Source organism: Sinohyriopsis cumingii, chromosome 2 (assembly GCF_028554795.1).
Source record: "Sinohyriopsis cumingii isolate HCF-2022 chromosome 2, ASM2855479v2, whole genome shotgun sequence".
In the NCBI taxonomy this organism is placed as follows: domain Eukaryota; kingdom Metazoa; phylum Mollusca; class Bivalvia; order Unionida; family Unionidae; genus Sinohyriopsis; species Sinohyriopsis cumingii.
Window position 1 is genome coordinate 150,638,498 of NC_142962.1, and position 14,244 is coordinate 150,652,741.

Consider the following 14,244-nt stretch of genomic DNA (forward strand, 5'->3'; position numbering starts at 1 on the left):
GTATCAGGTTGGACATGCATATGAATCGGTAGGAACTGGGTAGGACATGCGTATGAATCAGTATTGGTATGAATTGGGTAGGACATGCGTATGAATCAGCATTTGGTATGCATTGGGTAGGGCATGCGTATGAATCAGTATTGGTATGAATTGGGTAGGACATGCGTATGAATCAGTATGCATTGGCTAACTATGCGTATCGGTATTGGTGTCCATTGGGTGAGACATGCGTATGAATCAGTGTACATTTGGTATGATATGCATATGAATCAATACTGGTATTTTTCAGGTTGGACATGTATATGAATCGGTAGGAACTGGGTAGGACATGCTTTGGAGTCAGCGCATTGGGTAGGACATGCATATGAATCGGTATGCATTGGCTAACTATGCGTATCAGTATTGGTATCCATTGGGTGAAATATGCGTATGAATCAGTATTGGTATGAATTGGGTAGGACATACATATGAATCAGTATTGGTATGCATTTGGTATGACATGCACATGAATCAGTATTGGTATGCATTTGGTAGGACATGCATATGAATCAGTATTGGTATGCATTGGGTTGGACATGCATATGAATCAGTATTGGTATGCATTGGGTAGGATGTGCATATGAATCAGCATTGCAAAGCTTATGATAAAGTCACTGAAACCTGTATAAATACAAAGATTTTATCTTGTTTTTGAATGACTTTATTATTACACATTCGGCAATCAAGAACTGCTGTATCAGCTTAATGTCATCATCATTTGTCTTGAATAACAATGAATTTTAATTGCTTAGACATCGGTGTCTAAGTACGTCTGTCGTTACCATTTTACGTTGATCAGGATCATACCTATCTAGTCAGAAATGATTTGTACTGCAGTACCGCAGTAATTGCTATATGCGCGTGCTATAAATTATTATCACTGTTAAATCGAGATATTAAATTAGTATTATCTGAAAAATTGAAAATGAAACGTAGTTTTTAAAATAATTTGCTCGGACAATTTAATATGGAGATATGATATTTTTGCTGTGTGTAAAAGTCATGCTTTAGTATATTGCTCAAAAGTGTAAGTGAAGTTAAGATTATCCACAAACACCCACCTTGGCCATACTTCATTCACATTATAACTACTATCGTCTACTGGTATTTCTTAACACAAACTCTTTCTAGTTGCGGTAGGGCGAGAAAGGCACGTACAGGATTTTCAAAGATCAGTGACGACCTCGGTCATTACAATGTTGTGAAGATTTCATCATTGACTCGTGCACGGGTGGTTGTGGTGATGGACTGTTTTCAAGGGCCGCTTTGGAGACTGCGTCAACTACATTGGAGCCTTTTGCGATCACACTAACGATTTTTCCAATTTATCCACTGTCTTTTTGGAACCTCAACATCTGCGCTAGAAAAATGTTCAATGGCTTGTATTGTCCTGACCCGGTTATTTTTCTGTCCCCATAATCGCTGTGGTGGTTCTCGCGTCTGTCTTCGCCTCTTAAACTGTTTCTACTGTCTTGGCTAGGAATATAGTGGGACCGTTTGGGGACAATGGAAATCCCAGTCACAAAGGTCGCGGGACGCTTTGGGGACAAGATTTATTGCGACAATGAAAATCCTGGTCTAAAAGTTCGTGGGACCTTTTGGGAACAATAGGACTTACCATTAATATAGAGACAATAGTTCCTATTCCTACAGGTTAGGTGACGTCATGGTATTGAAGATTGGTAACAATGTTGCAACAATACTGCAAGTGACTGAACTCAGTTGGGACCAAACAGAGTGAAAAATCATAGAACGCTTGGCGGGACAAAGGCATATATAACGCATTCAACATACAGACATAGATGGAGGAACATTAATCTATCACACAAACATACAACCAGCTAAACAATATTTAGACAAGAAATTAAATCGTTTAGAGGTATATGAGTGGCCCTGAAAATCTTTGGTATTTTGTTAACATCATTAAGTTAACACTGAGGGCATTGCATAGGTCTTCTTCTCTTCCTCAAACGTCTTCTCACTTCTGGACCGTAGACTAGGACTCGCTTTAGACAGCATCGTCTCTCCACATAAATTCTCCTTTTCCAAACTCTCGTATCCGGATAATTGTCCATGATGATCTGACATACATGGGTGAGTCTGTACGGAACAGCATTGAGGATGCTAGGGTAGATGGTTCACCGTTATTCCACATCTTGTAACGAGAACAGGTGAAGTGAATGCAGTGTACTGCGGTTATTTATAGTCGAAGAGCGGATCAAAAGAGTTCTGTCATCAATCCTAACACGCGTTACAAAATTCAGACACAGTGCTGAGTCTGTGTTCCAATCCGAAGAGAGCGGCCATATATATATATATATATATATATATATATATATATATATATATATATATATATATATATATATATATATATATATATATATAATGTGACGTCACGGGCCGCTCTGTTCGGATTGGAGCGTCTGTGTGCAGTGAATCCATGCGACATAGTTTTCTAACATGACGGACACTAAGAAGACAATGAATTGAGGTGCACCGGCCCTGGAGACGAGAAGCGATGGTTACAGAAGAGACCAATTTTAAATGGTTTAGGCGATCTTCTTTCTTCTTTGCATGAATTTGTTCCGGTACCAGTACCTTCGCCATCTTTTCCTTCTTTACCACACGTCGAGGATTTTAAACAGACAGAAAGAAGAATCGGAGAAATTTTTACAACAACAGAAAGAAGAAGAACAAGCTTTTCTCCTTCAACAGCAACAGCGAGAACATGAAGCAGAAAGGAAACGACAAGAAGAAGCAGCCGAGAAGAAACAAGGTCTAAGAGAGAAGTATGACAGTGAAATTCAAACGGTAACGGTGCTCTTAGATATTTTGGCAGAGTTAAGGAGCCTGAAACAAATGTATCAGACTTCTTTATTACGACCCAAGAGAAAAACACCTTGCCGAGCCAAACAGCCCAACACTGTTGCTACGCCTGAGATGCCACCCCATGTGATTTCTACCAAATCATTGACAGGAGCCGGTCAAGAAGTATGCCTTGGCCGTGGCAAAAACTTAAGACAGTTAAACTATGTCCCGTTCCTGAGTTTGTTTTTAAAAACAAAAAATACCGAACGGTCCTCTTCAAACCACCCACCTCTCTTGAAAAGAGATAGTATTCATCTTGCCAAAATCAATTAATATTCAAAACCCCTTTTTCTTCTTGCACCATGATAGAAGTGTGTGAAAGCGTGAGTGAGGGTCCTTATTCTAAAAAATCAAAACCAAGAGACACTTACCTTTTCTGTCTGGTCTATTCTGGTACAAATTTTACAATCCAATTCAAAACACTTAAAACAGTTCATAGACTTCTTCTGTGGGTTTGTTCACTCTCTCTCTCTCTCTATGTTTTTTTAAAAAATTCTTCACTTTTACAGGTTTTTCCTTCTCTTTTTCCTCACTTTCTCCTCGTCTTCATTTCTTCTCTTTTTTCTCTTTGTGGATGTGTCTGGGTTCTTCGTTTTGGGAGGATACATCTTCCTCCTGTTCGGAACGTCTCTCTTTTCCTCTTGCTCCTGCTGTTTTCTAGGGCATTCTGAAGACCAATGTCAGTTCTCTTGACAATGATAACATGTATCTTGACAATTGTCTCTTCTGACATCTGTCTTGCTTTTTGGACAGTCTGGACATTCTGTAGCCCTATGCCCTTTCTTCGTACAGATATAGCAAGTATCTTGACTTTTATGTGGAAGGGAGGGGGAGTAGTCCGTCGGTTTGTCTGAAGAAAACTTTCTTATGACACCTCGCAAAGCTCTGATCAGGAGTTCGATCTGTGTGGGTTCTTCCGTCTTTATTTCGGTTTGAGAGTGAAACGAATAATGGAAGGGAAGATACTAACCCTTTATATAGGAAAGAATCTAGTTTGACATAGATATAGGGACCCATGGAGTATAAAATGTAGTCATTTAACTTTTTGAAGTCAAGATGAAACTATCACATAATTTCGTGGAGAAAGGAGAAGAAAGTAAGGGGCAGAAACGTGATTTATCGCCTCGCACAGTAGCTGAAGGCTTGGCTCAAATTCATGCCAGCGATTTCAAGATGATATCAGTAAGCCAGAATCCAGACCCAGAGAGTCTTAATTCATTCAAAGTTCACCACATCCACCAGTAAACCCTCAAAAGTACTATCGCATTCGAAAGACGGAAAAGCGCTCCTCTTGGACGTGTGTTCTTACACGGTGAAGTTTAACGATTTTAAGTCCGAAGTGCCATTGAAGAAAGCAGGGGGTTCATCACTGAGGTGTGGGATTCTTTGTCAACCACACAGAAACGACAATGTGAAGCCAAAGAAGACGATCGCTTGGGACTTTTCATTCATCACGACAGTTTGAAGTCCCCCGTTTGGGTCGAGTTTAGCAGCCTGGCATAATTGACGCCTTCCAATGTCAACGACAAGATTCAACACGTGCAACAAGCCAACAACAAGTTTCACTTCACCAATGTTCATGACCCACGTATCTCTTTCCAAAAGGGCCGAACAACACACAAATGTGTTATTGGTGGACAACCTTCGCAGGACCACAAAGAGCCTCGTTCAAATTAATGACACTCAAGACCAGATGTGTTTAGCCTGTGCCATTCATGGTGGGACGAACGTATGCCGACAAGAATTACACGGTAGAATGAAAAAGAGCCAGGACGATCATTCGAAAATCGAACCGAGTTAAACAACAAAGAGAAGCAGAACTCCTGTTACAGCAAGCGGGGCTATCCAAAGACACACCCTGTGGCATTCCTGAAATGCAAAACGTGCAAGACGTCTTGGATCCACGCTATACCTTAAAAGCGCACCCTAAGAAGTGCGCGGACCTATGTTGTTTCGAGGAAAAGATCTCAAAACGGAAAATACATTCAATTCTATCATCATCATCACGATGAACATTTCGATGCCATTACCAGTATCGCCCCATTCCTGGGGTACGGTTATTATTGTGAGAAATGTGACTATGGCTATAACAATCGAGAGTAACACAAGCATTGTGGATCGAAATGTGAGGGATATTTGGCCTCTCAACCCTGACTGGACATAGGACAATATTGAGTGCATCATCCTGCTTATCAACGCACATTTGTCAGTCCTGCTTGTTACCAAAAACATCTAAAAATGCAAGGTTCACATCAGAAAAGTGCTTGCCAACTCCTGAGATTGTACCCTACTTGAGGACAAGGCATAGGTTCCAATAATGCCAAGGCACAGGTATGTCCAGGAAAGAAACGATGTCACATTGTCACCAAATCGTGGACTTGGAACACGAATGCTACATTCAAAAATACCATTCCAAACTAGAGAAGAAAGATAACCAGAAGGAAGGGAATTTCATCTTTTTCGATTTTGAATGAATCCAAGATACCGTCATTCACATTCCTAATTTCTGCGTGGCTCAACAAGCGTGCGATAAGTGCACCCAAGAACCAATCGTTAGCCATTGCCCTTACTGCAGCAAGATTCCTGGTGGACGTTAAAAAATATTTCGAGAACCGAACGCGCTGGTCGATTTCGCCCTATGGATCTTAGACCCAATCGACGAGACGTGGAGCCAAGAGGACATCGAACGTCATGGAGATTGTCATCGCCATACCACGATGATGGCTCAGAATTTCTCGGGAAACGATGGACAGTTTCTCTTGAGAAACTATACGGAGCAAAGTACCCAACGTCCTAAACTCATCTTGGACGGAGCCAAAATCATTTCAATGCAAGTGGGACAGGTGCACTTTAAAGATTCTTGCGTTACTTGGCCATGCCTTTGAGCCAAATTCCTAAAACGTTTGGAATGAGGGAAATGGCCAATGGCTATTTCCGCACTTTTTCAATACCGAAGCCAATCGACATACCGTTCTACCCCATTTGCCTAAGGCTCACTACTACGATCCTGACAACATGTGCACCGAACAACGAGAGGCTTTCTACGCTTGGTACCACACTCAAGCCTCGGACCCATTCGACTTTCAGGAAGAAATGTTAAAGTATTGTCCTTCCGACGTGGATATTTTACTGTGTTGCTGTGGACACTTTCGACAACTGTTCATGGAACACCGAGGGATCAGTCATTTGAAAGACGTCTGCACCATTGCCAAAGCGTGTTCCTTAGTGTACCGCCAAAGATTAATGTCCAAAAACACCCTGGCTGTTATCAGCCCTCAAATGACGAACTTTGTCACACGTCAATACTCGGTCAAAGCCCTACGCTGTCTACATTATCTTTTCGATAAGAAAGACAAATGGATCCAACATGCCCGAAACGGAGGAGGCGAAAGGACCTTCGGAACGTATTCGGTGGATGGCTGCGACTTAGAAAACCATCTGATCGTACGAGTTTAACGGTTGCTTATTTCACGGATGTCCCCTCTCTTACCCTCAACGTGACACTAAAAAGCAGTTTTTGCAACGGGCCGTGGAAGACTTGTACGAGACCACTTGTCAGCGGCAGTTGAAGCTAGAACAGCAAGGATACCAAGTAGTGGAAATGTGGGAACGCGAGTACGATCACCATTTGAAAACCGATCCCAACTTTACATGCATCGTGGAAAGTTACAAGCTGGTGGACCCACTGAACCCGCGGGACAGTTTTCACGGAGGACGGACGAATGTCAACTATTTGCTGTACTAAGCTGACGTGAAGAAAGGAGAAGAAATCAAATACTTGCACGTGTATTTGCTGTATACTTACCTGTACAAATATTGTCACTTTCCGGCAGAGCACCCACAGTTGCTGACGAAATACATCGACCTGAACTACATTCGACATTACAAAGGATTGATTCAATGTAAAGTCTTGCCTTCCACGGACTTGTATCTTTCTGTTTTACCTTACCGTTGCAAAGGACAATTGATGTTTCCCTTGTGCTGTACTTGTGCTGAAACGTGCAACCAAGACCGACCTTGTCAGTACACCCAAGAAGAACACGCTATGACTGGAACGTGGTTCAGCGTGGAATTGTTTACAACTCTAGACCTGGGATACCAACTGTTAGAAGTGCACGAAATATACCACTTTCCCAAGACAGAAAAATACCACAAGGACGATGAGACTCAGGAAGGCATTTTTGCGGACAATGTGGATGCCTTTTTGAAACTGAAACAAGAAGCCAGCGGCTACCTTTCCTGGTACCACACTCCCGAAGACCAAACAAATTCGAAGAGAAATACTTGGAGCAGGAAGGTATCGCTTTAGACCACATCGAGTAAAACTAAAGAAGCTGATCGTTTGCCAAAGTGATGTTGAATTGTTTGTGGGGCAAAATGGCACAACGACCGTGTTTACCCAAGACGGAGTTTTTGACAGAACCTTCTCGCTACTGCCACATGATTCACGACAAAACCAAATACGTGAGACACGAGGACGTTCTTCGTGTGGACTTGATCTTAGTCAATTAGGAAGAAGAACTGGACTTTGTAGAAGCCTACGAATTCGGAAATGACATTGCAGCTTACGTGGCAGCCCATGCTCGCTTAAAATTATACGAAGCTTTAGAACTGTTAGGGGATCGCGTCCTGTACTTTGACACGGACAGTTGCATCTACATCGATCGTCTGGGTCAGTCTGACATCGAATGAGACCGTTCTGGAGCCTGGACGGACGAGCATCCTAACGACAAGGTTCTAAGTTTTGCTAGTGGTGATCCAAAATAGTCCGGCTATGAATATCGAGACAAACAAGGAGAAGTGCACAGAGTGTAAAGTGAAAGGATTGACTTTCAGCTATCGCACCAGTCGAATGGTCATATTTGGCGTGCCGAAAGAAGCGTTGAAATCTGGACATAATGGAAACTTTAAAGTGACTACCTGTGGACCGCATAAGATTGTATGTTTACCCACTAACCAAGTCGTCAGTTGGCTTTTGGAAAAAGTGTATCAAATCGTGTACCAGAAGAGAATTCGTCTTCCCAGCCACTTCACTTGGCGTACGGACACGTCGTTATTGTTCGGCATATAAAAAGAGACATTGTCCAAGACCAATAGTTCATTGTAACTACAAAGACCACGCGAGAAAAATGAATCCTTTTAAACAGACATCATTTAAGTTCTGTGATTCTCAAGCGTAGTTCGATGCTGTGCCTTCCGATGAGAGCGATTCCCGTACGCTGTGACCGCAGCGATTCAGTACCAACTCATGGGAACTTTGCTATGAGTACTACAATACCAACCATCGAAAGTGATGCTGTGCTTGTCGTACCTGACGGATGCAAAAGCGATGCCACTTGTTACAGAACACCTTATAACTTTACTGGTTTTCATGGTGGATGTCATCCTCCACGTGAAACAATGCTTCTAATACCCTACGGATGTCATCCAACCCTCCGTAAACTTCTAAGTATTTCACCGTACCCTCATGGAAATTAACCTGTGAAAGACGAATATGTGTTCCCTGTGCGTTTGCCTGAATACTACGACTTTGAAAGTCGTTTTCAATCCTTCAATGGAAAATGGCCTAAATATTTGGGAGGACCTACTCCCGAAGAAGTAGCCAGAGCCGGATTTTTCTACTTGGGAGAAGGGGATAAAGTCAAGTGCTTCAGTTACGGTGTGCCACTTCACGAGTGGAAGCAGACAGATTCGGCTTACCTGGAACATACTCGATGGTCTCCGCATTGTCACTACTTACCTTTAGTGGGACTCTAGTCATTGAAGTGGCATAAAGTGTCGTTTAAGATACCAGCTTTGCTAGGAGTCAAACGTTGGACAACACCGATACAAGTATTTAAATCCCATTTGCAAAGTAATATTCAATGATTACCAAACGAATTGCAAGGGAAGATCTGCAAGGATTTTTGGCAGGGACTTGCCAGAGGAAAATCTCAATTGATGACTGTAGAACTCTTGTGTCGAGAAATTCATAAGAGGAAAGTGAAAAAAGTCAACAAACTGGTCAGATTTCTCTGGATTAAGTCTGCGTTGATTCGATTATTCCGCTTTAGACCGTGTATATTAGAATATTTTATTGACATTCTTGACCGTTACCCTGAATGTCAGTGGTCAGAAATTGCTCACTATGTGCATTAAATAAAATAAGGACAATTAGAAGTGTCCCCTAACGTGTGTATAAATACTGACTGACATGATCATGGATACTTTACAAGAGAACATTCGTGGTTTGCATGTGGAGTAGAGGGAACTCATTTATCGAGAGCTGGTCAAAATACAAGTGAAACGCAAAGAACGACTGTATTCGTCACGTCACCGATGTCCAAACCACTGGCACCTGAATGCCGTAAAGAGGAATGATTATAATAGAAATGTTCCAGTAGTCAATATTGTTAAATTGGAAGTGGGGGAGAATGATTGGATTTTTGTGACTCATTCCTTTTACTACAGTGTAGACATACTGCAACGAATTCCACAGGAAGAGTTAGAGGGTTACCAAAATCTTTTACACAACATAAGCTTAGTTCAAGAGGAAACATCTAAATGGTGTGTTGTGAATTGCAAGTTAGTGACAAAACCATTTAGATTCGCCACTTGAGTACGATTATCTCCATGTAGAAAGTACACTTTTTGCTTCGGACAAAAAGAGGTAGAATAACGACATGCCATCCCACGACCTTTATCAGTGGTGGTACAGCAGATTCCGTGAAATGAAATCAATGAGAGTGTTTAAACGGAGGAGTCAATCCATCGTGGTTGTGGAAGGCATTCCTGGAGAGGACGACGGAATATTTCTTTCAACAAAGTAAAGCACATCGCACCATCAGTTTCAGGGCTCATTACGTGATCCTGTTTAAAAGCCCTAGAAATAAATCACAAGTGAAAGTCTTAGCCAAACAGTTAGGAATATCTTGGCTGACTCATGCGTACGACGATGCCACTCACACCCCCACACGCCTATTTACTTGTGGATTTAAAGCCCACTACCCCCGATTATTTGCGATTTCGTAGCTATCTGTCTCACCACTGGTGCCAAGACGGAGGGCCTGTTGTGTACACATCCACTTCGTCGACTTAACAAAAAAATCTATGAAAACCTCCTTCACTTTGGGTCTGTCACACACAGCGTCAACATGACGTCCCTTGAGTATCATCTTCCAGTCAAATTGATACGTCCCTTGTACGGCATTAGTCGCGATAAAAATCCAGAAATACATGCTCGTGTCTTAGAAGCCAGTCTGAAAGAAATCTTACGATGGTTTACGGTGACAGTACGTCAATTGCTGCAAGGCATCATTCCCATTCCACATCAAACCAAACGCTTTTTTGACAGAAACTAAGTAGCCTTGACGCACCTGGCCGATCCCCGCATCGACTCTCAAACCAGAAAGCAAATCTTTTTTAAGCCTGGAGGCAGCGGTTCTCTAGTAGGTGTAATCATTCGCTTTTGATGTGCCCAAGATGGAAGTCAGTCACGATGGCAAGACCTTGTTTACTAGACTTTTCGAACCTGACTTAGTGTAAAGATGAATTACTTGAGGTCGTACTTATCCCGGTACAATTCCACCGGACCGTTAGGAACCAACACCAGCCACGGTATTACGTACAAAGATCTTGCAGGAGGTTACGCTTTGTGGGCTTTTGATTTCACTCCAGACCAAGGCAGCGACGAGGGACATTTCCACCCTATAAACTCCTGCCAGATTCGTGTGAGCCTTCAGTTTGCTAAAGCTCCTGTATGCCGAATTTGAAAATACGATAGAAATCAACAGTAAGAGAGAAGTCATTCTAGACCATTAGAAGCAATGAAAGACTGTAATCTCCCTTTGAATGGTGGAGAATCGTTTGAAATGAAATGGGAGAATACCGTGGAAACAGAACCCCAAGACAAACACGAAAATGACATAGTGATAAGGTCCAGATGGCCAGAATAAAAACAACATTTAGTCAGGAGTTGTGCAAAACACCTGGCAGAAAAACATTACGAAACTGATCAAGAAAGATTGTCATAGATGTCAAAATGATCATCGCAGTCAAATTCAACACGATAAATGTCTGATGCTGAGACCAAAATAAATCTTGGACGAGTATCTGGAGGGCGACTGGAGTCTCATCAAAGACGAAGACGTGTTGTATCAGTGGTATAAAACTTGGATCTGAGTGCGGAGACGAAGCAAAGAGACGGTTACTTGTTATAGATTAAAAAGCCAGGATTAAACTGATTACTTATCATTAGCTGTGGGAAAAAAAACGAGAAAAAAACCATAAAACACAAAAATGGATACCTGGGAAGTTTATTACCTTTTGAACCACAGTTCGTACACTGCTTCTTGGAATCCTGTCGTGTTTGGTAAAGATGAACTGCCTCATCGCAGACCTCAAGACCATCAAGCTTATGTTATTAACACGGACAACAGTCATCTCCCACGAACCCACTGGGTAACTGTCTACTTTCCCCGTGATGGTTGTTTGGAGTATTTTGATTATTATGGATTGTCACCTATTTGGAAGACGACATCATCGACTTTATAAGAAATACCCAGACGACATGATTCAAAAATGTGAAATTACAAGGCACAGATTACATGGTGTGTGGACAGTATTGTGTGTATTTTCTTCATCAACGCAGTGGTGGATATTCATTAGAACATTTAGTGACTTATTTTGATTGTCACTCATCTAGAAACGATGACAATGTAGATCGATGGTTTTGTGACCATTATGGTTTTGTCTTTAGCTTGGAAATGTAGTGTACATCTATGGCTCAATGACTAACATCAGTGGAAGTCGAGCTTGACTTCACAACGTTGTCAACCTTGGCAAAAATAGTTTGTTATTTCAAAAGTGTTTGTTTAAGAAAAAAATGTTTTATGGTTAACTGTCGGTTTATTGTTGTTTGAACAAAAATGTTGTGTTTCGAAAAAGTTGTTTCTGTCGTTTCTCTCTATCCCTCTCCCTAAAATCAATAATCTTATTGTTCCGACTCTAAACATTGCAGGGATGTTTTCTATCACGTCAGCGCTTGAACCATATAACGCGAGGTAGTCTCCAGCCTGGAGACTCATCCTCCTATGAAGATTAGACTAGCGCAATTGAACAAGCTTACGTGAATTCACATCGTGTCAGGCAAACCCTGATACCGAAGCCTGAAGTGATCGAGAATGCCAGGATGTTAAAAGTGACCGAAGATCTTATTGAAGAGCTCTTCAGAGAGGAAATCAAGAAAGAGAAAGAAGAATGAACGGAGAGACTTCAGAAACAGAGAGAGCAGAGAGAACAGCGGCAACAGCAGCAAGAACCAGACAGAAGTTTTGTCGACTGTCGTGTAGACACGAAAGAGTTCTCCTTCTCTTTCCAAAGAACAAGGCCCTATTCTGTGGGAAAGCCTGTCGCCAGAAGTGGACGCAATCTTACGCGATAAAAGATTGCCATAACTCTCTGTCCACAAGAAAACAACCCTTTTCAGGGCTTCCCCAATACTCTAGAAAAGAGATATTAGTTCAATTGCCAATTGTATGTTAGTCGGTTAAAAAATAGAAGTGTGTCCATAAGCACTTCCTGTCTTTGTTTTATATAAAAATAGTAGTTTGTTTATAAGCACTTTGTTTCTTTGTTTTATGTAAAAATATTAGTATTCCTTCACGTCCATGCTTGACAAATAAAGGCAGCGCTCGTCAGTCTGCCTACCCATCGTTGATTTATCAACTGTGAAAAAATGAGTAGCAGAATGACAAAACTCTTGGAACTCCAAATGCACCTGGAGAGGAGGAAGATATATAAAAGATGAAAGAGAAGGAAGAAAGAATCCTGCCTCACCTTATGCTAAGGCCTCTGTGTGAGGTGAAGGCAATGGTCAGTACACCTCCACTGGCAGCACCAACACCACAGCCACGTCAACCACAGCCAAACCTCTGCCAACATTATCAAAAGCCATGATGCCACAGACGGAAAACTGGGAGGAAGAGTTGCGAGACCATGGGTCTGACAGGAGAAGACAGAGGGAAGTCTTTAGGATCCCGCAGACTGAAGCTTGGATGACGAGGCTACCCAAGCTGCCTCCGCACTTGCTACAGTCAATTGCATAATGACTTAATCCGGCGCTGTGTCTGTGGTGCCCGGCTTGGGATGTGTCACCATTAACCAGGTGAGTCTGAAATTTGTTAAAAATCTCTTCTCAGGGCTACCAAAATCTCTATAAAAGATACTATTCAAGTTAACAATTTGAGTGAGTGTGGATTTGTGTGATTATAAGTTCTTTCTTACCTTTGTGTGGATAGTAAATGTTTGGGTTTCTAATTGTTCGCGTACGTTTGTGTGGATAGTAGATATTTTGGTTTTGTCTCATTTCCGTGTGTGGATAGTATATATTGGGGTTTTCGATAGTATATTCTGTGTTTGGGGATAGTATAAAATAGTTTTTATATTTTGGGTTTAGGGATAGTATCTCATCGTTTTTTGTTCTTCGCGTGTGTCGATAGTATATTTTGGGGTTTGTATGAGTTCGCGTATGTTTGTGTAAATATTATATTTGGAGTTTGTTTTTTCCTCTTCCCTTGTGTGGATAGTTGATAATAATGTAAAATGAGTGTAAGGGATGTTTTCCTTCACGTCCGTGCTTGACAATTGTATAAAGTCAAGCGTCCGTCATTCGCGTCATACTACGGAATAACCAAAGAAGAAAATGGCAAGCAACCATATGAATAAAATTTTGAAACTACAGGAAGTGGTGGATACGATTGGCATGGTGCAAGTATTACTAGTGAGAATTGAAAATGGGGCATATAGTCCGCACATTTTAAAAATGGAATTAAAGAATTTAAAAAGGCGAAGGAGCAACAAAGACAGCTTATTAAAGAAGAAAAGGAGGAGAAGGAGGAAGAAGAGGACATACAGAGGATGAAAGAATGGAATAACAAAATAGAAAAGGAAGAAGAAAATGACTCCAAGAAAAAGGAAGAGGAGAAGAAAAAACCGGCAGAGGAAAAAAAGAAAGAAGAATAATACAAAAAGTGTAGGAAAACAAATAAGGATCTGGTGGAGGAATAGAAGAAATTAGAAGAAACTAGGGCCACTCATATGTCTCGAAAAGATATTTATTCTCTTTGCCCATATATGTGTTTCATGTTTATCCATCTATGTCGCTTTGTTGTATCTGTTATTTATGCATTTGACCCGCCTAGCGTTCTAGGTTTTATTGCCGCTCATTGGTCCCGATTGTGGTCAGCCACTTGCAACATTGCTACTAATCTTCAGTACCGTGACGTCACCTTACCTGTTTCATTCCTATTGTCTCTATATTAATATTCAGTCCCATTGCCCCAAAAAGGTCTCAAG